General features: G+C 49.3%; 8 non-coding genes and 6 pseudogenes across 8 annotated transcripts; all 14 read right to left on the bottom strand.

Annotated features, from left to right (window-relative positions):
- Window positions 1–1,247: 1,247 nt before the first annotated feature.
- On the bottom strand, window positions 1,248–1,404 carry LOC142112003 (U2 spliceosomal RNA; annotated as a pseudogene).
- Window positions 1,405–2,223: 819 nt separating this feature from the next.
- On the bottom strand, window positions 2,224–2,414 carry LOC142111850 (U2 spliceosomal RNA). The gene has a single exon (XR_012681007.1). It is a non-coding gene; the product is annotated as a U2 spliceosomal RNA (small nuclear RNA).
- An 819-nt stretch (window positions 2,415–3,233) lies between these two features.
- On the bottom strand, window positions 3,234–3,424 carry LOC142111849 (U2 spliceosomal RNA). The gene has a single exon (XR_012681006.1). It is a non-coding gene; the product is annotated as a U2 spliceosomal RNA (small nuclear RNA).
- Window positions 3,425–4,244: 820 nt separating this feature from the next.
- LOC142111848 (U2 spliceosomal RNA) lies at window positions 4,245–4,435 on the bottom strand. The gene has a single exon (XR_012681005.1). It is a non-coding gene; the product is annotated as a U2 spliceosomal RNA (small nuclear RNA).
- An 819-nt stretch (window positions 4,436–5,254) lies between these two features.
- LOC142111940 (U2 spliceosomal RNA) lies at window positions 5,255–5,428 on the bottom strand (annotated as a pseudogene).
- Window positions 5,429–12,048: 6,620 nt separating this feature from the next.
- LOC142111957 (U2 spliceosomal RNA) lies at window positions 12,049–12,252 on the bottom strand (annotated as a pseudogene).
- Window positions 12,253–13,766: 1,514 nt separating this feature from the next.
- Window positions 13,767–13,959, bottom strand: LOC142111923 (U2 spliceosomal RNA). Its single transcript, XR_012681079.1, has one exon. It is a non-coding gene; the product is annotated as a U2 spliceosomal RNA (small nuclear RNA).
- Window positions 13,960–14,780: 821 nt separating this feature from the next.
- LOC142111979 (U2 spliceosomal RNA) lies at window positions 14,781–14,989 on the bottom strand (annotated as a pseudogene).
- Window positions 14,990–16,618: 1,629 nt separating this feature from the next.
- On the bottom strand, window positions 16,619–16,809 carry LOC142112050 (U2 spliceosomal RNA). The gene has a single exon (XR_012681135.1). It is a non-coding gene; the product is annotated as a U2 spliceosomal RNA (small nuclear RNA).
- An 819-nt stretch (window positions 16,810–17,628) lies between these two features.
- On the bottom strand, window positions 17,629–17,819 carry LOC142112049 (U2 spliceosomal RNA). The gene has a single exon (XR_012681134.1). It is a non-coding gene; the product is annotated as a U2 spliceosomal RNA (small nuclear RNA).
- Window positions 17,820–18,638: 819 nt separating this feature from the next.
- Window positions 18,639–18,829, bottom strand: LOC142112048 (U2 spliceosomal RNA). The gene has a single exon (XR_012681133.1). It is a non-coding gene; the product is annotated as a U2 spliceosomal RNA (small nuclear RNA).
- An 819-nt stretch (window positions 18,830–19,648) lies between these two features.
- On the bottom strand, window positions 19,649–19,819 carry LOC142111978 (U2 spliceosomal RNA; annotated as a pseudogene).
- Window positions 19,820–21,544: 1,725 nt separating this feature from the next.
- On the bottom strand, window positions 21,545–21,735 carry LOC142112047 (U2 spliceosomal RNA). The gene has a single exon (XR_012681132.1). It is a non-coding gene; the product is annotated as a U2 spliceosomal RNA (small nuclear RNA).
- Window positions 21,736–22,554: 819 nt separating this feature from the next.
- LOC142111946 (U2 spliceosomal RNA) lies at window positions 22,555–22,726 on the bottom strand (annotated as a pseudogene).
- Between the last annotated feature and the right edge of the window lie 3,087 nt (window positions 22,727–25,813).

Below are 25,813 nucleotides of genomic sequence, written 5' to 3'. Positions count from 1 at the left end.
CCCGGCAGCTGCAGCGTAGGATCTGGCCCTCTGGGGGCAGTCCCTGTAGATGTGGCTGGCCAGGCCGCAGAGGTTGCAGGACAATTTTCTTGGGCAATCCTTGGACTCGTGCCCCGCCACCTTGCAGTTCCTGCAGGCTGAGACCTTGCAGCTTCTCGCCATGTGGTCAGCTTCCCCGCATTTTCTGCAGTTCCTCGGCTGATCGGCATAGTGGAGGAGGCCGGCAGAGCCGCCCAGGGCAAAGCTTGATGGCAGGTGTTGGAGTCCGTCAGTTGCCGTGCTGTCTTTCCTCAGTCTGATGATAATGGACCACTTGCCTGTCCAGAAGCCGTTGACGTCCAGGATCTTGGAGGGGTCCTTGACCACGGAGCAGAAGCGGCTCAGGAAGGTAGCGATGTCCTTACCAGGGGTGTGAGGATTTCTCATGGAGACCGTGACTCTTCTCTCCTCTCTCTGGATGGGGCAGTTCCCCACGAAGCGGGAGAAGGGAGACTCCGGTCTCGCAGTCTTCACTGCCTCCCAGTACCTCTTGCAGATGGCAATGGAGGCGAAGGTGATGTACCAGATCCCTTTCAGGTAGTTCTGCACGCTGAGGGTTTCAGCCTTGGAGAAGCCCTGGTCCAGGATCATCTTCTTGCCGAAGGTCTCGGCCGTCATGTCTGGGACCCTTCCTTCCACTTCCTTCAGCTTCAGGACCACGGTCTGCCTCATCCAGGGTTCCAGGGTGGGGGTCTTCTGGGGGGTGTCCTGGTTGGGCTGGCCTTGTCCGGCAGCAGCAGGGGCGGTGGAGGCAGAGGTTCCGGCCACGGGGAGAGGCTTCGGGGCGGTGTTCTTTCCTCCCTTCTTCCCAGGGGCAGGAGCAGGGGTGGAGGCAGGAGCTGGGGTAGCTGAGGCCATCGTCCTGGCTCTTCCTGGGGTAGAGAGGCTGGTCGTCCGGGGTGGAGGGAGCAGTGCAGATGTCCTCCCGCTGGGTAGAGAGGAGCAGGGGCTTCCGCTGAAGAGGAGGCGCTTCTTCCAGTGGAGCAGGGCCCGAGGAGAGGAGGGCTTCTTCAGCCGGAGGTGCTCCCGGCGTCTTCTTCCCGGCAGGCAGGGGGGGTCGGCAGCGCTTCTTCCCCGGGGTCGGTCTTCTTGCTCCTGGCCGGCTTTGATCGGGTAACACAAGTCCCAAACAGTTCCTCACCAGGGTTAGAGTGTGCTATCGGATGAGCCACACTCAGGTATGTCCTCTGGGTTTTGGGCAGGAGAGAGACAAGTGCACCATGCAGCAGAGTCTACATCAGCCCCTCACCAATGTTAGAGTGCGCTATCGGATGAGCCACACTCAGCATAACCTCCACCGGGTAGTTGGTAAGCTGATAAGAACAGATACTACACTTGATCTTAGCCAAAAGGCCGAGAAGCGATAACCTGAAAAGGGACCCAGGAAAGCGCCCGCTTCTCAGGCTAGGCCTGACAACTGTAGGAGACAGCCACGCCACACGCCGTATACTTTCTTCAGCGGCGGCCCACAACACTCCATTGCTGCACATTCTAGGCCCGACTAGCCTGAAAAGCCTGACACCTTCACTGGGACCCTCTTTACACCTCTCTGTCTGCAAAGGCACGCACATGAGCCGAGGACTTTTCAAACGAGATGCCTGCAAAATTTGCATTAACTCCTCCCCTTGACCATAAGTGCAACGACGCCCGCTGATTAGTCGGCCTGCCGTTCCGTCCTCGTCTCCCCAGGCAATTAATCACACTGTCTGCCCAGCTTCTTTCGGAATATTCACAGCATGTCACAGAAACAGCACTTCAAGGTGCATCACAATTGTTTCTCGGGCCACCGGCAAGTAAATAGAAAAGGAAGCTGCATGCTGCAACAGCAGCAGGGTTCTAAAAGGTGTGTGTCATAATCCTCACTTGCCTTTATTATGTCACTGGGTCCACAAGAGGGAGACACACTACGTCAGATTAATAGTTTCATTCATTCGGAGATCCAATTGAATTTGCAAATCACAAGTTGCTCCATTAAAGGAATAATTGGATCAATTCAGTAATCCTTTTGGACAAAGAAAAGGGTCTTCTTATCTGCAAATGCTTGTTTGCTAAAAGAGATAAGAAACAAAACAACAAAAAGACACAATAAATTGACACGAAATAAGACACAGGAGACAAAAATCTGTTCTTATGTTTTTTTGTTGCTGAAAAGAGACATGATTCTATTTTTTGATAACTGGATAAGAGAAGTGCACCGGTCCTGGAAGTACTGCAATACCAGGTCAATGCGTGGAGTGGACAGAGCAAGCTCTTCTTCCATCTCCCTGTTCTAAAAATCCATTTAATATATGGCCCCCAGATAGGGGGCGTATCAGATATTAAACTGATAAGAACAGATACTACACTTGATCTTAGCCAAAAGGCCGAGAAGCGATAACCTGAAAAGGGACCCAGGAAAGCGCCCGCTTCTCAGGCTAGGCCTGACAACTGTAGGAGACAGCCACGCCACACGCCGTATACTTTCTTCAGCGGCGGCCCACAACACTCCATTGCTGCACATTCTAGGCCCGACTAGCCTGAAAAGCCTGACACCTTCACTGGGACCCTCTTTACACCTCTCTGTCTGCAAAGGCACGCACATGAGCCGAGGACTTTTCAAACGAGATGCCTGCAAAATTTGCATTAACTCCTCCCCTTGACCATAAGTGCAACGACGCCCGCTGATTAGTCGGCCTGCCGTTCCGTCCTCGTCTCCCCAGGCAATTAATCACACTGTCTGCCCAGCTTCTTTCGGAATATTCACAGCATGTCACAGAAACAGCACTTCAAGGTGCATCACAATTGTTTCTCGGGCCACCGGCAAGTAAATAGAAAAGGAAGCTGCATGCTGCAACAGCAGCAGGGTTCTAAAAGGTGTGTGTCATAATCCTCACTTGCCTTTATTATGTCACTGGGTCCACAAGAGGGAGACACACTACGTCAGATTAATAGTTTCATTCATTCGGAGATCCAATTGAATTTGCAAATCACAAGTTGCTCCATTAAAGGAATAATTGGATCAATTCAGTAATCCTTTTGGACAAAGAAAAGGGTCTTCTTATCTGCAAATGCTTGTTTGCTAAAAGAGATAAGAAACAAAACAACAAAAAGACACAATAAATTGACACGAAATAAGACACAGGAGACAAAAATCTGTTCTTATGTTTTTTTGTTGCTGAAAAGAGACATGATTCTATTTTTTGATAACTGGATAAGAGAAGTGCACCGGTCCTGGAAGTACTGCAATACCAGGTCAATGCGTGGAGTGGACAGAGCAAGCTCTTCTTCCATCTCCCTGTTCTAAAAATCCATTTAATATATGGCCCCCAGATAGGGGGCGTATCAGATATTAAACTGATAAGAACAGATACTACACTTGATCTTAGCCAAAAGGCCGAGAAGCGATAACCTGAAAAGGGACCCAGGAAAGCGCCCGCTTCTCAGGCTAGGCCTGACAACTGTAGGAGACAGCCACGCCACACGCCGTATACTTTCTTCAGCGGCGGCCCACAACACTCCATTGCTGCACATTCTAGGCCCGACTAGCCTGAAAAGCCTGACACCTTCACTGGGACCCTCTTTACACCTCTCTGTCTGCAAAGGCACGCACATGAGCCGAGGACTTTTCAAACGAGATGCCTGCAAAATTTGCATTAACTCCTCCCCTTGACCATAAGTGCAACGACGCCCGCTGATTAGTCGGCCTGCCGTTCCGTCCTCGTCTCCCCAGGCAATTAATCACACTGTCTGCCCAGCTTCTTTCGGAATATTCACAGCATGTCACAGAAACAGCACTTCAAGGTGCATCACAATTGTTTCTCGGGCCACCGGCAAGTAAATAGAAAAGGAAGCTGCATGCTGCAACAGCAGCAGGGTTCTAAAAGGTTGTGTGTCATAATCCTCACTTGCCTTTATTATGTCACTGGGTCCACAAGAGGGAGACACACTACGTCAGATTAATAGTTTCATTCATTCGGAGATCCAATTGAATTTGCAAATCACAAGTTGCTCCATTAAAGGAATAATTGGATCAATTCAGTAATCCTTTTGGACAAAGAAAAGGGTCTTCTTATCTGCAAATGCTTGTTTGCTAAAAGAGATAAGAAACAAAACAACAAAAAGACACAATAAATTGACACGAAATAAGACACAGGAGACAAAAATCTGTTCTTATGTTTTTTTGTTGCTGAAAAGAGACATGATTCTATTTTTTGATAACTGGATAAGAGAAGTGCACCGGTCCTGGAAGTACTGCAATACCAGGTCAATGCGTGGAGTGGACAGAGCAAGCTCTTCTTCCATCTCCCTGTTCTAAAAATCCATTTAATATATGGCCCCCAGATAGGGGGCGTATCAGATATTAAACTGATAAGAACAGATACTACACTTGATCTTAGCCAAAAGGCCGAGAAGCGATAACCTGAAAAGGGACCCAGGAAAGCGCCCGCTTCTCAGGCTAGGCCTGACAACTGTAGGAGACAGCCACGCCACACGCCGTATACTTTCTTCAGCGGCGGCCCACAACACTCCATTGCTGCACATTCTAGGCCCGACTAGCCTGAAAAGCCTGACACCTTCACTGGGACCCTCTTTACACCTCTCTGTCTGCAAAGGCACGCACATGAGCCGAGGACTTTTCAAACGAGATGCCTGCAAAATTTGCATTAACTCCTCCCCTTGACCATAAGTGCAACGACGCCCGCTGATTAGTCGGCCTGCCGTTCCGTCCTCGTCTCCCCAGGCAATTAATCACACTGTCTGCCCAGCTTCTTTCGGAATATTCACAGCATGTCACAGAAACAGCACTTCAAGGTGCATCACAATTGTTTCTCGGGCCACCGGCAAGTAAATAGAAAAGGAAGCTGCATGCTGCAACAGCAGCAGGGTTCTAAAAGGTGTGTGTCATAATCCTCACTTGCCTTTATTATGTCACTGGGTCCACAAGAGGGAGACACACTACGTCAGATTAATAGTTTCATTCATTCGGAGATCCAATTGAATTTGCAAATCACAAGTTGCTCCATTAAAGGAATAATTGGATCAATTCAGTAATCCTTTTGGACAAAGAAAAGGGTCTTCTTATCTGCAAATGCTTGTTTGCTAAAAGAGATAAGAAACAAAACAACAAAAAGACACAATAAATTGACACGAAATAAGACACAGGAGACAAAAATCTGTTCTTATGTTTTTTTGTTGCTGAAAAGAGACATGATTCTATTTTTTGATAACTGGATAAGAGAAGTGCACCGGTCCTGGAAGTACTGCAATACCAGGTCAATGCGTGGAGTGGACAGAGCAAGCTCTTCTTCCATCTCCCTGTTCTAAAAATCCATTTAATATATGGCCCCCAGATAGGGGGCGTATCAGATATTAAACTGATAAGAACAGATTTTTTTGATTGAAAAAGTAGCTTTATTTTGTATAAAGTACAAAAAACACAGTTCATACATTTCATTCAAGTGTACGCAGTACACCGTAAGACATGATCATGCATACGTTTTAGTACAATACAGGGCACAAAGTACAAGACATGACATCCTACACTATATACATCAAGTACTGCACTAACCATTCAAACTTTACAGTGTATTACAGTGCAATAAAATAACATTGGATGTGAGGGGGAGGTAGGTAAGAGGGGTAGGGTGGTGGAGTCACGAGCAAAAAGTTTTTATTGAGGACAGACACAAAGGGAAGGGTGCATAAATAGACATGACATTCAATAATACTTCATGCTGTGAAGGGGAATGGGTTGGAGGGGGAAAGGGAGGGGAGCACAAACCAAAGTTTTTTATTGAAAATAGACACAATGGGGAGGAGGAGAAGAGGAGACAACAATCAATCAATTACAATCAATCGTCGTCTTCATCTTCCTCAGGACTGTCAAGGGTGTTATAGTCTCTTAACAGGCTATGGATAAGCCTGCGACAGTCCTGGATGGTCATCTTCTCCCGCTTCAAGATGAGGCGGTTCCTGGCAAGCCACATAGCGTCCTTAAAACAGTTCATAAGGCGCCAGGCCTCCTGGATTGCCTCAACGGTGTGAGTCCCAGGAAATAATCCATAAAATACCGAATGGTATGAGAGGCAAGTCCTGGGCACACTGTCCTTAAGTTCATGTTCCAGGGCATCCAACAATGCCTGTGCAGTGGGACAGTCCCAAAAGATATGTTGAGCAGTCTCCCTCTTGGTAATACAAAAGGGGCAGTGAACATATCTGCACAGGTTTCGGGAGTGCATAAATGTCCTGAGAGGCAAACCCCCCTGAATGGCCATCCATGCAATGTCTTTATGTCCATTAGTCAGTCTCTTAGAGGCCACATTCTCCCAAACATGTTTGGCCGTGGCCACAGGGAGCCCTGGAATAGACTCCATAATGTCCTTAGCTCTGATGAGCTTGTGGATAGTTTTAGGTTTCCACAAGTCTGGTTTAAGTCCCTCCAGATGGTGCTCCCTCACAAATTGACCAACATCCAGGTAAAACCAAGGTGTAGTCCAGTTGTAAGGGAAGGAGCTGTCCCACTTGTCCCAACCAAGTTTCCTCCAAAGAGGAAGAAGGAAAAAGCGTGACATGGACTTCCCAGCAGAGCAAACGTTCTTTTCAAGGAGTGTCCTGCGGATACAGTTGCAAACAAAGAAGGCCCGCAGCATGGTGGGGATATCAGGGATCCCTTTCCCACCTTTGTGGGGCTCCTTGTACATAACAGACCGCTTCACTCTGTCCATTTTGGAGCCCCAGATGAAGTGAAAGACTGTCCTCGTGATGGTCTTACAGACGGCAGCAAGAGGTGGCCAAGCTTGGGCCGTGTACTGAAGAACGGGAAGAATCTCGTTGCGCAGTACCAGTGCTTTCCCTTCGATGGTAAGAAGTCTGAGGCTCCACAGTCCAATCTTTTGCCGGACTGTTGCCAGTCTCTCTTCCCAGCACTTCAGGGCCGCCTCCTCTCCACCGAACCAAACTCCAAGAATTTTGATGAAGTCCGGCTTGATTGTGAAGGGGAATGCAGCGGGGGATGACAGGTGCCACTGACCAAACAGCATTGCCTCTGACTTCCCGCAGTTGACTTTTGCCCCTGAAGCTTGGCCGAAGTTGTTGCAGGTCTGGACGAGTGCTGCCACCGAACGCTGATCAGCGCAGAAGACAGTGACGTCGTCCATGTAGAGCGAACACTTGGCCTCTAGTCGGTCTGGACCCGGTGCGGTGATCCCTCTGATCTCTGGGTTTCGCCTGATGGACATCGCAAAGAGCTCTATACAACAGACAAAAAGGAGAGGTGAAAGAGGGCAGCCTTGTCTGACCCCAGACAGTACAGAGAAGGGGTCAGTCTTCCAGCCGTTCACCAACACAGAGCTGTAAATATCAAGGTACATCAGGTTAACATAAGAACAAAACATATCACCCAATCCAAACCTGCACAGAACCTTACGCATAAAACCATGAGAGACACGATCAAAGGCCTTCTCCTGATCAAGACTGACCAGGGCCACATGTGCATGGCGGTCTTTGATATAATGAACCGTGTCCCTCAGCAGCGCAAGGCTGTCTGCAATCCTTCTACCAGGAATGCCACAAGTCTGATCAGGATGAACAATTCGCCCAATGACAACCTTTAGCCTGTTGGCTAGTACCTTGGCCAAAATCTTGTAGTCCACGTTCAGGAGGGAGATGGGCCTCCAATTTTTGAGGTCACATCTCTCTCCCTTGCGCTTGTACAAAATCGTGATCAAGCCCTCTCTCAGAGTAGGAGGCATCCTGCCCTCCACCACCATCTCCTCATACAGCTCTAACAGGTCCGGGCCAATGAGGTCCCACAGCGCTACATAGAGCTCGGCTGGGAGGCCATCACTGCCCGGGGTCCTGCCCGGCCTAAAGGATTTAGCGGCAGAGTGCAGCTCCCCCAAGGTGAGGGGGGCATCCATAGCTGCCCTACCTGTAGGATCAATAGGGTTAGTGATACCTGACAGGAAAGATTCAGCTGCGTCGTCGTCTGTAGTCTTAGGGGAGTAGAGTTTGCCGTAGTAGTCTGAGACGACTCCCATGACGCCCTCCTTCCCCCTCCTGGGGGTGCCAGACTCGTCCCGCAGCTCAGTCAGGGGCGTGTGGCCGGAGTGGAGTTTTCTGAAAAAGAAAGAATTACATTTCTCACCCTTCTCCAGATTCTCCACCTTGGAACGGAAGATGATGCGATTGGCCTCTTCCTCGAAGTGCCTTTTCAGGCCCCCTTTGGCCTCAGCCAGATCATCCTTCACATCCCAGCCGCAGAGTTGGAGATCCAGCAGGGACTGCAGCTGACGCTGAAGTCTCCTGAAGTTCCTCTTCCTCTCACACGCCTGTTGGCGGCCTTTAGCCTGAAAGAAACTGCGAAACTTGCCCTTGACATACTCCCACCAGTTAGACATACAGTCAAAATACATTTTGTCATTTTTCCACATTACATAGGCATCCCTCAGCTCAACCATCACCTCTTCCTTTCCCAGCAGAGCGCAGTTCAGCTTCCAAGAGCCAGGGCCGGGAGGGAACCCGTGACCCAGAACACCTTCAAAGAGAATGGCCCTATGATCAGAGAAAAAGCAGGGAACCATGACATGCCTGTTTTGTCTTACCGCTCTCGATGTAAACACAAAGTCAATCCGGGAACGCACTGAGCCATCGGGGCGGCTCCAAGTATAATTCACAGAGCCGGCCCCCATAGATCCCACTGCATCCCGCAAGGATGCTTCGGCTACCATCTCCTGCAACAACCTGGAAGAAACATCAAGTTTAGCATTAGTACAAGAACTCCTACCATCTTCCTCTATAGGACAGTTAAAGTCCCCAGCCATCACTACCGCCCTGGTGGTTGCGAGCTGGGCCCGCAGGGTCTGGAAAAGCTCCAAACGCTCATTCTTACCCGGGGATGCATACACACAGATAAGCCTGATAGGCTCACCCGCCCAGGAGCCATCTACGATAAGCAATCTGCCGCAGACAAACTCCTGAACGGAATCTAATGTGAAGAGGCTTCCCCTGATAAGAATGGCGACCCCTGCAGACTTACAGTCACTCCCCCCAGACCAATAGGAGGGCCCGTGAGACCACTGCCTCCCCAGATGCCTGTAGGAACTAGAGAAAGGGAGAGAACATTCCTGCAACATGTAAACATCACATTTCTGACTGTCAAGAAAGGTAAACACAGACTGACGTCTAATCTTATCCTTCACACTCCTCACATTAATGGTAAACAGAGAAAAGTTAGCCATTAGTTGGGAGAAAAAAGAGAGTTAGCACAATCAATACATCAGTTACCCTCCTTGTCCGGTGGGACTTGGTCCGGTCTGCCCGTGTCCCCTTCGGGTGGGAGCAGGCCTTTCTCCTCTAGCTGGTCGAATAGGCAGATTTGGGGCAGTTGTAGGAATTCTTCCTCCTCCTGCTCAGAATCCAGCAGCTCATCCACCATCTCTACCAGGGCCCCCTCTGACGGGAGAGGGTCCTCTTCCAGCTCGATTGCCTTTTTCTTGGAAGGGTCAGAGTCGCCAGCTGGGCTGTCCAGCTCTTTCCGCTTCCTTCTTTGTTTGTTCTCATCACCTGCAGACACAAGAGGGAGGAGGGGGGGGAAATCCTCCAGGGAAAGGGGGGGAGCTGCAGTAGCGGTGGAGGGGGTTAGTGCTACTGCAGGGGGGGGGGGGTGTTGTGACAGCGGGGAGGGAGGGGGGTGCTGTCACAACAGGGGTGGGAGATATCTTACCAGCTCTTGGCTGCGGTGTGGGCTTCTGTTGCTTCCTCTGGGCTGGCTTGGGCTGCAGGGCAGGGGCAGGTCCGCTTTCCGGCAGTCCAATCCCGGCAGCTGCAGCGTAGGATCTGGCCCTCTGGGGGCAGTCCCTGTAGATGTGGCTGGCCAGGCCGCAGAGGTTGCAGGACAATTTTCTTGGGCAATCCTTGGACTCGTGCCCCGCCACCTTGCAGTTCCTGCAGGCTGAGACCTTGCAGCTTCTCGCCATGTGGTCAGCTTCCCCGCATTTTCTGCAGTTCCTCGGCTGATCGGCATAGTGGAGGAGGCCGGCAGAGCCGCCCAGGGCAAAGCTTGATGGCAGGTGTTGGAGTCCGTCAGTTGCCGTGCTGTCTTTCCTCAGTCTGATGATAATGGACCACTTGCCTGTCCAGAAGCCGTTGACGTCCAGGATCTTGGAGGGGTCCTTGACCACGGAGCAGAAGCGGCTCAGGAAGGTAGCGATGTCCTTACCAGGGGTGTGAGGATTTCTCATGGAGACCGTGACTCTTCTCTCCTCTCTCTGGATGGGGCAGTTCCCCACGAAGCGGGAGAAGGGAGACTCCGGTCTCGCAGTCTTCACTGCCTCCCAGTACCTCTTGCAGATGGCAATGGAGGCGAAGGTGATGTACCAGATCCCTTTCAGGTAGTTCTGCACGCTGAGGGTTTCAGCCTTGGAGAAGCCCTGGTCCAGGATCATCTTCTTGCCGAAGGTCTCGGCCGTCATGTCTGGGACCCTTCCTTCCACTTCCTTCAGCTTCAGGACCACGGTCTGCCTCATCCAGGGTTCCAGGGTGGGGGTCTTCTGGGGGGTGTCCTGGTTGGGCTGGCCTTGTCCGGCAGCAGCAGGGGCGGTGGAGGCAGAGGTTCCGGCCACGGGGAGAGGCTTCGGGGCGGTGTTCTTTCCTCCCTTCTTCCCAGGGGCAGGAGCAGGGGTGGAGGCAGGAGCTGGGGTAGCTGAGGCCATCGTCCTGGCTCTTCCTGGGGTAGAGAGGCTGGTCGTCCGGGGTGGAGGGAGCAGTGCAGATGTCCTCCCGCTGGGTAGAGAGGAGCAGGGGCTTCCGCTGAAGAGGAGGCGCTTCTTCCAGTGGAGCAGGGCCCGAGGAGAGGAGGGCTTCTTCAGCCGGAGGTGCTCCCGGCGTCTTCTTCCCGGCAGGCAGGGGGGGTCGGCAGCGCTTCTTCCCCGGGGTCGGTCTTCTTGCTCCTGGCCGGCTTTGATCGGGTAACACAAGTCTCAAACAGTTCCTCACCAGGGTTAGAGTGTGCTATCGGATGAGCCACACTCAGGTATGTCCTCTGGGTTTTGGGCAGGAGAGAGACAAGTGCACCATGCAGCAGAGTCTACATCAGCCCCTCACCAATGTTAGAGTGCGCTATCGGATGAGCCACACTCAGCATAACCTCCACCGGGTAGTTGGTAAGCTGATAAGAACAGATACTACACTTGCAAAAGGCCGAGAAGCGATAACCTGAAAAGGGACCCAGGAAAGCGCCCGCTTCTCAGGCTAGGCCTGACAACTGTAGGAGACAGCCACGCCACACGCCGTATACTTTCTTCAGCGGCGGCCCACAACACTCCATTGCTGCACATTCTAGGCCCGACTAGCCTGAAAAGCCTGACACCTTCACTGGGACCCTCTTTACACCTCTCTGTCTGCAAAGGCACGCACATGAGCCGAGGACTTTTCAAACGAGATGCCTGCAAAATTTGCATTAACTCCTCCCCTTGACCATAAGTGCAACGACGCCCGCTGATTAGTCGGCCTGCCGTTCCGTCCTCGTCTCCCCAGGCAATTAATCACACTGTCTGCCCAGCTTCTTTCGGAATATTCACAGCATGTCACAGAAACAGCACTTCAAGGTGCATCACAATTGTTTCTCGGGCCACCGGCAAGTAAATAGAAAAGGAAGCTGCATGCTGCAACAGCAGCAGGGTTCTAAAAGGTGTGTGTCATAATCCTCACTTGCCTTTATTATGTCACTGGGTCCACAAGAGGGAGACACACTACGTCAGATTAATAGTTTCATTCATTCGGAGATCCAATTGAATTTGCAAATCACAAGTTGCTCCATTAAAGGAATAATTGGATCAATTCAGTAATCCTTTTGGACAAAGAAAAGGGTCTTCTTATCTGCAAATGCTTGTTTGCTAAAAGAGATAAGAAACAAAACAACAAAAAGACACAATAAATTGACACGAAATAAGACACAGGAGACAAAAATCTGTTCTTATGTTTTTTTGTTGCTGAAAAGAGACATGATTCTATTTTTTGATAACTGGATAAGAGAAGTGCACCGGTCCTGGAAGTACTGCAATACCAGGTCAATGCGTGGAGTGGACAGAGCAAGCTCTTCTTCCATCTCCCTGTTCTAAAAATCCATTTAATATATGGCCCCCAGATAGGGGGCGTATCAGATATTAAACTGATAAGAACAGATTTTTTTTTTATTTAAAGCCTTGAGCTCGTCCCTTGTGCACGAAAAAAAATGAGTAAATACCCAAAAAACATGCACAAGAGTTTTCGGTGCGTGGTCCTCCCTCCGGAGAGGAAGGACCCTGGTCCTCGACCCCCAGAACCAAAAAGGTCACTTAGGGGCCGGGGTCGTCTGACTCCCTTCGCCGCAAAGCTAGGGGAGCCTCTTAGCCCCTGGGATCCGCCGAAGCTTCACCCAGTGCTCGGTGTGCCGATTGGGTACGGCCCCAGCCGGGTGGCTGGGCGGGGTTGGACCCTCGTCGCCGCGAAGCTAGGAGGGCCCCATTAGTCCCTGGGATCTGCCGGAGCTTCACCCAGGACTCAAGCCGAGTGGGTACGGCCCCAGCCGGGTGGCTGGGCTAGTATGGGCCCCCTTGGCCTGCCACACTAGGGGACCCATTTTGCCCCTGAGATCCGCCGGAGCTTCACCCTGGGCCAGGTATAAAAATTTTCTTGCCCAGCCAAAAAGGTCCGGGCAAAGAATATAGCATTGCTTAGGAGAAAGAGGTCAGAAGTGCGTGGGTGCCAACAGAATCACGTTGTATCTATATTAAGGTCTCCTGACCCGTGATTTATGGCCCCCCGGGTTTCCAGTCCGGATGCACATTTGTCCCAGCCTTTCAAAGCTGCATTCCAGCCCTCTAGTTAAAGAGGCAAGTGCTGATCTGCCACAACTGCACTTGATCTTAGCCAAAAGGCCGAGAAGCGATAACCTGAAAAGGGACCCAGGAAAGCGCCCGCTTCTCAGGCTAGGCCTGACAACTGTAGGAGACAGCCACGCCACACGCCGTATACTTTCTTCAGCGGCGGCCCACAACACTCCATTGCTGCACATTCTAGGCCCGACTAGCCTGAAAAGCCTGACACCTTCACTGGGACCCTCTTTACACCTCTCTGTCTGCAAAGGCACGCACATGAGCCGAGGACTTTTCAAACGAGATGCCTGCAAAATTTGCATTAACTCCTCCCCTTGACCATAAGTGCAACGACGCCCGCTGATTAGTCGGCCTGCCGTTCCGTCCTCGTCTCCCCAGGCAATTAATCACACTGTCTGCCCAGCTTCTTTCGGAATATTCACAGCATGTCACAGAAACAGCACTTCAAGGTGCATCACAATTGTTTCTCGGGCCACCGGCAAGTAAATAGAAAAGGAAGCTGCATGCTGCAACAGCAGCAGGGTTCTAAAAGGTGTGTGTCATAATCCTCACTTGCCTTTATTATGTCACTGGGTCCACAAGAGGGAGACACACTACGTCAGATTAATAGTTTCATTCATTCGGAGATCCAATTGAATTTGCAAATCACAAGTTGCTCCATTAAAGGAATAATTGGATCAATTCAGTAATCCTTTTGGACAAAGAAAAGGGTCTTCTTATCTGCAAATGCTTGTTTGCTAAAAGAGATAAGAAACAAAACAACAAAAAGACACAATAAATTGACACGAAATAAGACACAGGAGACAAAAATCTGTTCTTATGTTTTTTTGTTGCTGAAAAGAGACATGATTCTATTTTTTGATAACTGGATAAGAGAAGTGCACCGGTCCTGGAAGTACTGCAATACCAGGTCAATGCGTGGAGTGGACAGAGCAAGCTCCTTCTTCCATCTCCCTGTTCTAAAAATCCATTTAATATATGGCCCCCAGATAGGGGGGCGTATCAGATATTAAACTGATAAGAACAGATACTACACTTGATCTTAGCCAAAAGGCCGAGAAGCGATAACCTGAAAAGGGACCCCAGGAAAGCGCCCCGCTTCTCAGGCTAAGGCCTGACAACTGTAGGAGACAGCCACGCCACACGCCGTATACTTTCTTCAGCGGCGGCCCACAACACTCCATTGCTGCACATTCTAGGCCCGACTAGCCTGAAAAGCCTGACACCTTCACTGGGACCCTCTTTACACCTCTCTGTCTGCAAAGGCACGCACATGAGCCGAGGACTTTTCAAACGAGATGCCTGCAAAATTTGCATTAACTCCTCCCCTTGACCATAAGTGCAACGACGCCCGCTGATTAGTCGGCCTGCCGTTCCGTCCTCGTCTCCCCAGGCAATTAATCACACTGTCTGCCCAGCTTCTTTCGGAATATTCACAGCATGTCACAGAAACAGCACTTCAAGGTGCATCACAATTGTTTCTCGGGGCCACCGGCAAGTAATAGAAAAGGAAGCTGCATGCTGCAACAGCAGCAGGTTCTAAAAGGTGTGTGTCATAATCCTCACTTGCCTTTATTATGTCACTGGGTCCACAAGAGGGAGACACACTACGTCAGATTAATAGTTTCATTCATTCGGAGATCCAATTGAATTTGCAAATCACAAGTTGCTCCATTAAAGGAATAATTGGATCAATTCAGTAATCCTTTTGGACAAAGAAAAGGGTCTTCTTATCTGCAAATGCTTGTTTGCTAAAAGAGATAAGAAACAAAACAACAAAAAGACACAATAAATTGACACGAAATAAGACACAGGAGACAAAAATCTGTTCTTATGTTTTTTTGTTGCTGAAAAGAGACATGATTCTATTTTTTGATAACTGGATAAGAGAAGTGCACCGGTCCTGGAAGTACTGCAATACCAGGTCAATGCGTGGAGTGGACAGAGCAAGCTCTTCTTCCATCTCCCTGTTCTAAAAATCCATTTAATATATGGCCCCCAGATAGGGGGCGTATCAGATATTAAACTGATGATAAGAACAGATTTTTTTTTTTTTATTTAAAGCCTTGAGCTCGTCCCTTGTGCACGAAAAAAATGAGTAAATACCCAAAAAACATGCACAAGAGTTTTCGGTGCGTGGTCCTCCCTCCGGAGAGGAAGAACCCTGGTCCTCGACCCCCAGAACCAAAAAGGTCACTTAGGGGCCGGGGTCGTCTGACTCCCTTCGCCGCAAAGCTAGGGGAGCCTCTTAGCCCCTGGGATCCGCCGAAGCTTCACCCAGTGCTCGGTGTGCCGATTGGGTACGGCCCCAGCCGGGTGGCTGGGCGGGGTTGGACCCTCGTCGCCGCAAAGCTAGGAGGGCCCCATTAGTCCCTGGGATCTGCCGGAGCTTCACCCAGGACTCAAGCCGAGTGGGTACGGCCCCAGCCGGGTGGCTGGGCAGGGTTGGACCCTCGTCGCCGCAAAGCTAGGAGGGCCCCATTAGTCCCTGGGATCTGCCGGAGCTTCACCCAGGACTCAAGCCGAGTGGGTACGGCCCCAGCCGGATGGCTGGGCTAGTATGGGCCCCCTTGGCCTGCCACACTAGGGGACCCATTTTGCCCCTGAGATCCGCCGGAGCTTCACCCTGGGCTGGGTATAAAAATTTTCTTGCCCAGCCAAAAAGGTCCGGGCAAAGAATATAGCATTGCTTAGGAGAAAGAGGTCAAAAGTGCGTGGGTGCCAACAGAATCACGTTGTATCTATATTAAGGTCTCCTGACCCGTGATTTATGGCCCCCCGGGTTTCCAGTCCGGATGCACATTTGTCCCAGCCTTTCAAAGCTGCATTCCAGCCCTCTAGTTAAAGAGGCAAGTGCTGATCTGCCACAACTGCACTTGATCTTAGCCAAAAGGCCGAGAAGCGATAACCTGAAAAGGGACCCAGGAAAGCGCCCGCTTCTCAGGCTAGGCCTGACAACTGTAGGAGACAGCCACGCCACACGCCGTATACTTTCTTCAGCGGCGGCCCACAACACTCCATTGCTGCACATTCTAGGCCCGACTAGCCTGAAAAGCCTGACACCTTCACTGGGACCCTCTTTACACCTCTCTGTCTGCAAAGGCACGCACATGAGCCGAGGACTTTTCAAACGAGATGCCTGCAAAATTTGCATTAACTCCTCCCCTTGACCATAAGTGCAACGACGCCCGCTGATTAGTCGGCCTGCCGTTCCGTCCTCGTCTCCCCAGGCAATTAATCACACTGTCTGCCCAGCTTCTTTCGGAATATTCACAGCATGTCACAGAAACAGCACTTCAAGGTGCATCACAATTGTTTCTCGGGCCACCGGCAAGTAAATAGAAAAGGAAGCTGCATGCTGCAACAGCAGCAGGGTTCTAAAAGGTGTGTGTCATAATCCTCACTTGCCTTTATTATGTCACTGGGTCCACAAGAGGGAGACACACTACGTCAGATTAATAGTTTCATTCATTCGGAGATCCAATTGAATTTGCAAATCACAAGTTGCTCCATTAAAGGAATAATTGGATCAATTCAGTAATCCTTTTGGACAAAGAAAAGGGTCTTCTTATCTGCAAATGCTTGTTTGCTAAAAGAGATAAGAAACAAAACAACAAAAAGACACAATAAATTGACACGAAATAAGACACAGGAGACAAAAATCTGTTCTTATGTTTTTTTGTTGCTGAAAAGAGACATGATTCTATTTTTTGATAACTGGATAAGAGAAGTGCACCGGTCCTGGAAGTACTGCAATACCAGGTCAATGCGTGGAGTGGACAGAGCAAGCTCTTCTTCCATCTCCCTGTTCTAAAAATCCATTTAATATATGGCCCCCAGATAGGGGGCGTATCAGATATTAAACTGATAAGAACAGATACTACACTTGATCTTAGCCAAAAGGCCGAGAAGCGATAACCTGAAAAGGGACCCAGGAAAGCGCCCGCTTCTCAGGCTAGGCCTGACAACTGTAGGAGACAGCCACGCCACACGCCGTATACTTTCTTCAGCGGCGGCCCACAACACTCCATTGCTGCACATTCTAGGCCCGACTAGCCTGAAAAGCCTGACACCTTCACTGGGACCCTCTTTACACCTCTCTGTCTGCAAAGGCACGCACATGAGCCGAGGACTTTTCAAACGAGATGCCTGCAAAATTTGCATTAACTCCTCCCCTTGACCATAAGTGCAACGACGCCCGCTGATTAGTCGGCCTGCCGTTCCGTCCTCGTCTCCCCAGGCAATTAATCACACTGTCTGCCCAGCTTCTTTCGGAATATTCACAGCATGTCACAGAAACAGCACTTCAAGGTGCATCACAATTGTTTCTCGGGCCACCGGCAAGTAAATAGAAAAGGAAGCTGCATGCTGCAACAGCAGCAGGGTTCTAAAAGGTGTGTGTCATAATCCTCACTTGCCTTTATTATGTCACTGGGTCCACAAGAGGGAGACACACTACGTCAGATTAATAGTTTCATTCATTCGGAGATCCAATTGAATTTGCAAATCACAAGTTGCTCCATTAAAGGAATAATTGGATCAATTCAGTAATCCTTTTGGACAAAGAAAAGGGTCTTCTTATCTGCAAATGCTTGTTTGCTAAAAGAGATAAGAAACAAAACAACAAAAAGACACAATAAATTGACACGAAATAAGACACAGGAGACAAAAATCTGTTCTTATGTTTTTTTGTTGCTGAAAAGAGACATGATTCTATTTTTTGATAACTGGATAAGAGAAGTGCACCGGTCCTGGAAGTACTGCAATACCAGGTCAATGCGTGGAGTGGACAGAGCAAGCTCTTCTTCCATCTCCCTGTTCTAAAAATCCATTTAATATATGGCCCCCAGATAGGGGGCGTATCAGATATTAAACTGATAAGAACAGATACTACACTTGATCTTAGCCAAAAGGCCGAGAAGCGATAACCTGAAAAGGGACCCAGGAAAGCGCCCGCTTCTCAGGCTAGGCCTGACAACTGTAGGAGACAGCCACGCCACACGCCGTATACTTTCTTCAGCGGCGGCCCACAACACTCCATTGCTGCACATTCTAGGCCCGACTAGCCTGAAAAGCCTGACACCTTCACTGGGACCCTCTTTACACCTCTCTGTCTGCAAAGGCACGCACATGAGCCGAGGACTTTTCAAACGAGATGCCTGCAAAATTTGCATTAACTCCTCCCCTTGACCATAAGTGCAACGACGCCCGCTGATTAGTCGGCCTGCCGTTCCGTCCTCGTCTCCCCAGGCAATTAATCACACTGTCTGCCCAGCTTCTTTCGGAATATTCACAGCATGTCACAGAAACAGCACTTCAAGGTGCATCACAATTGTTTCTCGGGCCACCGGCAAGTAAATAGAAAAGGAAGCTGCATGCTGCAACAGCAGCAGGGTTCTAAAAGGTGTGTGTCATAATCCTCACTTGCCTTTATTATGTCACTGGGTCCACAAGAGGGAGACACACTACGTCAGATTAATAGTTTCATTCATTCGGAGATCCAATTGAATTTGCAAATCACAAGTTGCTCCATTAAAGGAATAATTGGATCAATTCAGTAATCCTTTTGGACAAAGAAAAGGGTCTTCTTATCTGCAAATGCTTGTTTGCTAAAAGAGATAAGAAACAAAACAACAAAAAGACACAATAAATTGACACGAAATAAGACACAGGAGACAAAAATCTGTTCTTATGTTTTTTTGTTGCTGAAAAGAGACATGATTCTATTTTTTGATAACTGGATAAGAGAAGTGCACCGGTCCTGGAAGTACTGCAATACCAGGTCAATGCGTGGAGTGGACAGAGCAAGCTCTTCTTCCATCTCCCTGTTCTAAAAATCCATTTAATATATGGCCCCCAGATAGGGGGCGTATCAGATATTAAACTGATAAGAACAGATACTACACTTGATCTTAGCCAAAAGGCCGAGAAGCGATAACCTGAAAAGGGACCCAGGAAAGCGCCCGCTTCTCAGGCTAGGCCTGACAACTGTAGGAGACAGCCACGCCACACGCCGTATACTTTCTTCAGCGGCGGCCCACAACACTCCATTGCTGCACATTCTAGGCCCGACTAGCCTGAAAAGCCTGACACCTTCACTGGGACCCTCTTTACACCTCTCTGTCTGCAAAGGCACGCACATGAGCCGAGGACTTTTCAAACGAGATGCCTGCAAAATTTGCATTAACTCCTCCCCTTGACCATAAGTGCAACGACGCCCGCTGATTAGTCGGCCTGCCGTTCCGTCCTCGTCTCCCCAGGCAATTAATCACACTGTCTGCCCAGCTTCTTTCGGAATATTCACAGCATGTCACAGAAACAGCACTTCAAGGTGCATCACAATTGTTTCTCGGGCCACCGGCAAGTAAATAGAAAAGGAAGCTGCATGCTGCAACAGCAGCAGGGTTCTAAAAGGTGTGTGTCATAATCCTCACTTGCCTTTATTATGTCACTGGGTCCACAAGAGGGAGACACACTACGTCAGATTAATAGTTTCATTCATTCGGAGATCCAATTGAATTTGCAAATCACAAGTTGCTCCATTAAAGGAATAATTGGATCAATTCAGTAATCCTTTTGGACAAAGAAAAGGGTCTTCTTATCTGCAAATGCTTGTTTGCTAAAAGAGATAAGAAACAAAACAACAAAAAGACACAATAAATTGACACGAAATAAGACACAGGAGACAAAAATCTGTTCTTATGTTTTTTTGTTGCTGAAAAGAGACATGATTCTATTTTTTGATAACTGGATAAGAGAAGTGCACCGGTCCTGGAAGTACTGCAATACCAGGTCAATGCGTGGAGTGGACAGAGCAAGCTCTTCTTCCATCTCCCTGTTCTAAAAATCCATTTAATATATGGCCCCCAGATAGGGGGCGTATCAGATATTAAACTGATAAGAACAGATTTTTTTTTTTTTTTTTTTTTTTTTTTTTTTTTTTTTTTTTTTTTTTTTTTTTTTTTTTTTTTTTTTTTTTTTTATTTAAAGCCTTGAGCTCGTCCCTTGTGCACGAAAAAAATGAGTAAATACCCAAAAAACATGCACAAGAGTTTTCGGTGCGTGGTCCTCCCTCCGGAGAGGAAGGACCCTGGTCCTCGACCCCCAGAACCAAAAAGGTCACTTAGGGGCCGGGGTCGTCTGACTCCCTTCGCCGCAAAGCTAGGGGAGCCTCTTAGCCCCTGGGATCCGCCGAAGCTTCACCCAGTGCTCGGTGTGCCGATTGGGTACGGCCCCAGCCGGGTGGCTGGGCGGGGTTGGACCCTCGTCGCCGCGAAGCTAGGAGGGCCCCATTAGTCCCTGGGATCTGCCGGAGCTTCACCCAGGACTCAAGCCGAGTGGGTACGGCCCCAGCCGGGTGGCTGGGCAGGGTTGGACCCTCGTCGCCGCAAAGCTAGAAGGGCCCCATTAGTCCCTGGGATCTGCCGGAGCTTCACCCAGGACTCAAGCCGAGTGGGTACGGCCCCAGCCGGGTGGCTGGGCTAGTATGGGCCCCCTTGGCCTGCCACACTAGGGGACCCATTTTGCCCCTGAGATCCGCCGGAGCTTCACCCTGGGCCGGGTATAAAAATTTTCTTGCCCAGCCAAAAAGGTCCGGGCAAAGAATATAGCATTGCTTAGGAGAAAGAGGTCAAAAGTGCGTGGGTGCCAACAGAATCACGTTGTATCTATATTAAGGTCTCTTGACCCGTGATTTATGGCCCCCCGGGTTTCCAGTCCGGATGCACTTTTGTCCCAGCCTTTCAAAGCTGCATTCCAGCCCTCTAGTTAAAGAGGCAAGTGCTGATCTGCCACAACTGCACTTGATCTTAGCCAAAAGGCCGAGAAGCGATAACCTGAAAAGGGACCCAGGAAAGCGCCCGCTTCTCAGGCTAGGCCTGACAACTGTAGGAGACAGCCACGCCACACGCCGTATACTTTCTTCAGCGGCGGCCCACAACACTCCATTGCTGCACATTCTAGGCCCGACTAGCCTGAAAAGCCTGACACCTTCACTGGGACCCTCTTTACACCTCTCTGTCTGCAAAGGCACGCACATGAGCCGAGGACTTTTCAAACGAGATGCCTGCAAAATTTGCATTAACTCCTCCCCTTGACCATAAGTGCAACGACGCCCGCTGATTAGTCGGCCTGCCGTTCCGTCCTCGTCTCCCCAGGCAATTAATCACACTGTCTGCCCAGCTTCTTTCGGAATATTCACAGCATGTCACAGAAACAGCACTTCAAGGTGCATCACAATTGTTTCTCGGGCCACCGGCAAGTAAATAGAAAAGGAAGCTGCATGCTGCAACAGCAGCAGGGTTCTAAAAGGTGTGTGTCATAATCCTCACTTGCCTTTATTATGTCACTGGGTCCACAAGAGGGAGACACACTACGTCAGATTAATAGTTTCATTCATTCGGAGATCCAATTGAATTTGCAAATCACAAGTTGCTCCATTAAAGGAATAATTGGATCAATTCAGTAATCCTTTTGGACAAAGAAAAGGGTCTTCTTATCTGCAAATGCTTGTTTGCTAAAAGAGATAAGAAACAAAACAACAAAAAGACACAATAAATTGACACGAAATAAGACACAGGAGACAAAAATCTGTTCTTATGTTTTTTTGTTGCTGAAAAGAGACATGATTCTATTTTTTGATAACTGGATAAGAGAAGTGCACCGGTCCTGGAAGTACTGCAATACCAGGTCAATGCGTGGAGTGGACAGAGCAAGCTCTTCTTCCATCTCCCTGTTCTAAAAATCCATTTAATATATGGCCCCCAGATAGGGGGCGTATCAGATATTAAACTGATAAGAACAGATACTACACTTGATCTTAGCCAAAAGGCCGAGAAGCGATAACCTGAAAAGGGACCCAGGAAAGCGCCCGCTTCTCAGGCTAGGCCTGACAACTGTAGGAGACAGCCACGCCACACGCCGTATACTTTCTTCAGCGGCGGCCCACAACACTCCATTGCTGCACATTCTAGGCCCGACTAGCCTGAAAAGCCTGACACCTTCACTGGGACCCTCTTTACACCTCTCTGTCTGCAAAGGCACGCACATGAGCCGAGGACTTTTCAAACGAGATGCCTGCAAAATTTGCATTAACTCCTCCCCTTGACCATAAGTGCAACGACGCCCGCTGATTAGTCGGCCTGCCGTTCCGTCCTCGTCTCCCCAGGCAATTAATCACACTGTCTGCCCAGCTTCTTTCGGAATATTCACAGCATGTCACAGAAACAGCACTTCAAGGTGCATCACAATTGTTTCTCGGGCCACCGGCAAGTAAATAGAAAAGGAAGCTGCATGCTGCAACAGCAGCAGGGTTCTAAAAGGTGTGTGTCATAATCCTCACTTGCCTTTATTATGTCACTGGGTCCACAAGAGGGAGACACACTACGTCAGATTAATAGTTTCATTCATTCGGAGATCCAATTGAATTTGCAAATCACAAGTTGCTCCATTAAAGGAATAATTGGATCAATTCAGTAATCCTTTTGGACAAAGAAAAGGGTCTTCTTATCTGCAAATGCTTGTTTGCTAAAAGAGATAAGAAACAAAACAACAAAAAGACACAATAAATTGACACGAAATAAGACACAGGAGACAAAAATCTGTTCTTATGTTTTTTTGTTGCTGAAAAGAGACATGATTCTATTTTTTGATAACTGGATAAGAGAAGTGCACCGGTCCTGGAAGTACTGCAATACCAGGTCAATGCGTGGAGTGGACAGAGCAAGCTCTTCTTCCATCTCCCTGTTCTAAAAATCCATTTAATATATGGCCCCCAGATAGGGGGCGTATCAGATATTAAACTGATAAGAACAGATTTTTGATTGAAAAAGTAGCTTTATTTTGTATAAAGTACAAAAAACACAGTTCATACATTTCATTCAAGTGTACGCAGTACACCGTAAGACATGATCATGCATACGTTTTAGTGCAATACAGGGCATAAAGTACAAGACATGACATCCTACACTATATACATCAAGTACTGCACTAACCATTCAAACTTTACAGTGTATTACAGTGCAATAAAATAACATTGGGTGTGAGGGGGAGGTAGGTGAGAGGGGTAGGGTGATGGAGTCACGAGCAAAAAGTTTTTTTATTGAGGACAGACACAAAGGGAAGGGTGCATAAATAGACATGACATTCAATAATACTTCATGCTGTGAAGGGGAATGGGTTGGAGGGGGAGAGGGAGGGGAGCACAAACCAAAGTTTTTTATTGAAAATAGACACAATGGGGAGGAGGAGAAGAGGAGACAACAATCAATCAATTACAATCAATCGTCGTCTTCATCTTCCTCAGGACTGTCAAGGGTGTTATAGTCTCTTAACAGGCTATGGATAAGCCTGCGACAGTCCTGGATGGTCATCTTCTCCCGCTTCAAGATGAGGCGGTTCCTGGCAAGCCACATAGCGTCCTTAAAACAGTTCATAAGGCGCCAGGCCTCCTGGATTGCCTCAACGGTGTGAGTCCCAGGAAATAATCCATAAAATACCGAATGGTATGAAAGGCAAGTCCTGGGCACACTGTCCTTAAGTTCATGTTCCAGGGCATCCAACAATGCCTGTGCAGTGGGACAGTCCCAAAAGATATGTTGAGCAGTCTCCCTCTTGGTAATACAAAAGGGGCAGTGAACATATCTGCACAGGTTCCGGGAGTGCATAAATGTCCTGAGAGGCAAACCCCCCTGAATGGCCATCCATGCAATGTCTTTATGTCCATTAGTCAGTCTCTTAGAGGCCACATTCTCCCAAACATGTTTGGCCGTGGCCACAGGGAGCCCTGGAACAGACTCCATAATGTCCTTAGCTCTGATGAGCTTGTGGATAGTTTTAGGTTTCCACAAGTCTGGTTTAAGTCCCTCCAGATGGTGCTCCCTCACAAATTGTCCAACATCCAGGTAAAACCAAGGTGTAGTCCAGTTGTAAGGGAAGGAGCTGTCCCACTTGTCCCAACCAAGTTTCCTCCAAAGAGGAAGCAGGAAAAAGCGTGACATGGACTTCCCAGCAGAGCAAACGTTCTTTTCAAGGAGTGTCCTGCGGATACAGTTGCAAACAAAGAAGGCCCGCAGCATGGTGGGGATATCAGGGATCCCTTTCCCACCTTTGTGGGGCTCCTTGTACATAACAGACCGCTTCACTCTGTCCATTTTGGAGCCCCAGATGAAGTGAAAGACTGTCCTCGTGATGGTCTTACAGACGGCAGCAAGAGGTGGCCAAGCTTGGGCCGTGTACTGAAGAACGGGAAGAATCTCGTTGCGCAGTACCAGTGCTTTCCCTTCGATGGTAAGAAGTCTGAGGCTCCACAGTCCAATCTTTTGCCGGACTGTTGCCAGTCTCTCTTCCCAGCACTTCAGGGCCGCCTCCTCTCCACCGAACCAAACTCCAAGAATTTTGATGAAGTCCGGCTTGATTGTGAAGGGGAATGCAGCGGGGGATGACAGGTGCCACTGACCAAACAGCATTGCCTCTGACTTCCCGCAGTTGACTTTTGCCCCTGAAGCTTGGCCGAAGTTGTTGCAGGTCTGGACGAGTGCTGCCACCGAACGCTGATCAGCGCAGAAGACAGTGACGTCGTCCATGTAGAGCGAACACTTGGCCTCTAGTCGGTCTGGACCCGGTGCGGTGATCCCTCTGATCTCTGGGTTTCGCCTGATGGACATCGCAAAGAGCTCTATACAACAGACAAAAAGGAGAGGTGAAAGAGGGCAGCCTTGTCTGACCCCAGACAGTACAGAGAAGGGGTCAGTCTTCCAGCCGTTCACCAACACAGAGCTGTAAATATCAAGGTACATCAGGTTAACATAAGAACAAAACATATCACCCAATCCAAACCTGCACAGAACCTTACGCATAAAACCATGAGAGACACGATCAAAGGCCTTCTCCTGATCAAGACTGACCAGGGCCACATGTGCATGGCGGTCTTTGATATAATGAACCGTGTCCCTCAGCAGCGCAAGGCTGTCTGCAATCCTTCTACCAGGAATGCCACAAGTCTGATCAGGATGAACAATTCGCCCAATGACAACCTTTAGCCTGTTGGCTAGTACCTTGGCCAAAATCTTGTAGTCCACGTTCAGGAGGGAGATGGGCCTCCAATTTTTGAGGTCACATCTCTCTCCCTTGCGCTTGTACAAAATCGTGATCAAGCCCTCTCTCAGAGTAGGAGGCATCCTGCCCTCCACCACCATCTCCTCATACAGCTCTAACAGGTCCGGGCCAATGAGGTCCCACAGCGCTACATAGAGCTCGGCTGGGAGGCCATCACTGCCCGGGGTCCTGCCCGGCCTAAAGGATTTAGCGGCAGAGTGCAGCTCCCCCAAGGTGAGGGGGGCATCCATAGCTGCCCTACCTGTAGGATCAATAGGGTTAGTGATACCTGACAGGAAAGATTCAGCTGCGTCGTCGTCTGTAGTCTTAGGGGAGTAGAGTTTGCCGTAGTAGTCTGAGACGACTCCCATGACGCCCTCCTTCCCCCTCCTGGGGGTGCCAGACTCGTCCCGCAGCTCAGTCAGGGGCGTGTGGCCGGAGTGGAGTTTTCTGAAAAAGAAAGAATTACATTTCTCACCCTTCTCCAGATTCTCCACCTTGGAACGGAAGATGATGCGATTGGCCTCTTCCTCGAAGTGCCTTTTCAGGCCCCCTTTGGCCTCAGCCAGATCATCCTTCACATCCCAGCCGCAGAGTTGGAGATCCAGCAGGGACTGCAGCTGACGCTGAAGTCTCCTGAAGTTCCTCTTCCTCTCACACGCCTGTTGGCGGCCTTTAGCCTGAAAGAAACTGCGAAACTTGCCCTTGACATACTCCCACCAGTTAGACATACAGTCAAAATACATTTTGTCATTTTTCCACATTACATAGGCATCCCTCAGCTCAACCATCACCTCTTCCTTTCCCAGCAGAGCGCAGTTCAGCTT

Source organism: Mixophyes fleayi (assembly GCF_038048845.1).
Source record: "Mixophyes fleayi isolate aMixFle1 chromosome 6 unlocalized genomic scaffold, aMixFle1.hap1 SUPER_6_unloc_1, whole genome shotgun sequence".
Lineage (NCBI taxonomy): Eukaryota > Metazoa > Chordata > Amphibia > Anura > Limnodynastidae > Mixophyes > Mixophyes fleayi.
The sequence above is the reverse complement of the archived record's forward strand: the minus strand, read 5'-3'. Positions and strand labels throughout refer to the sequence as shown.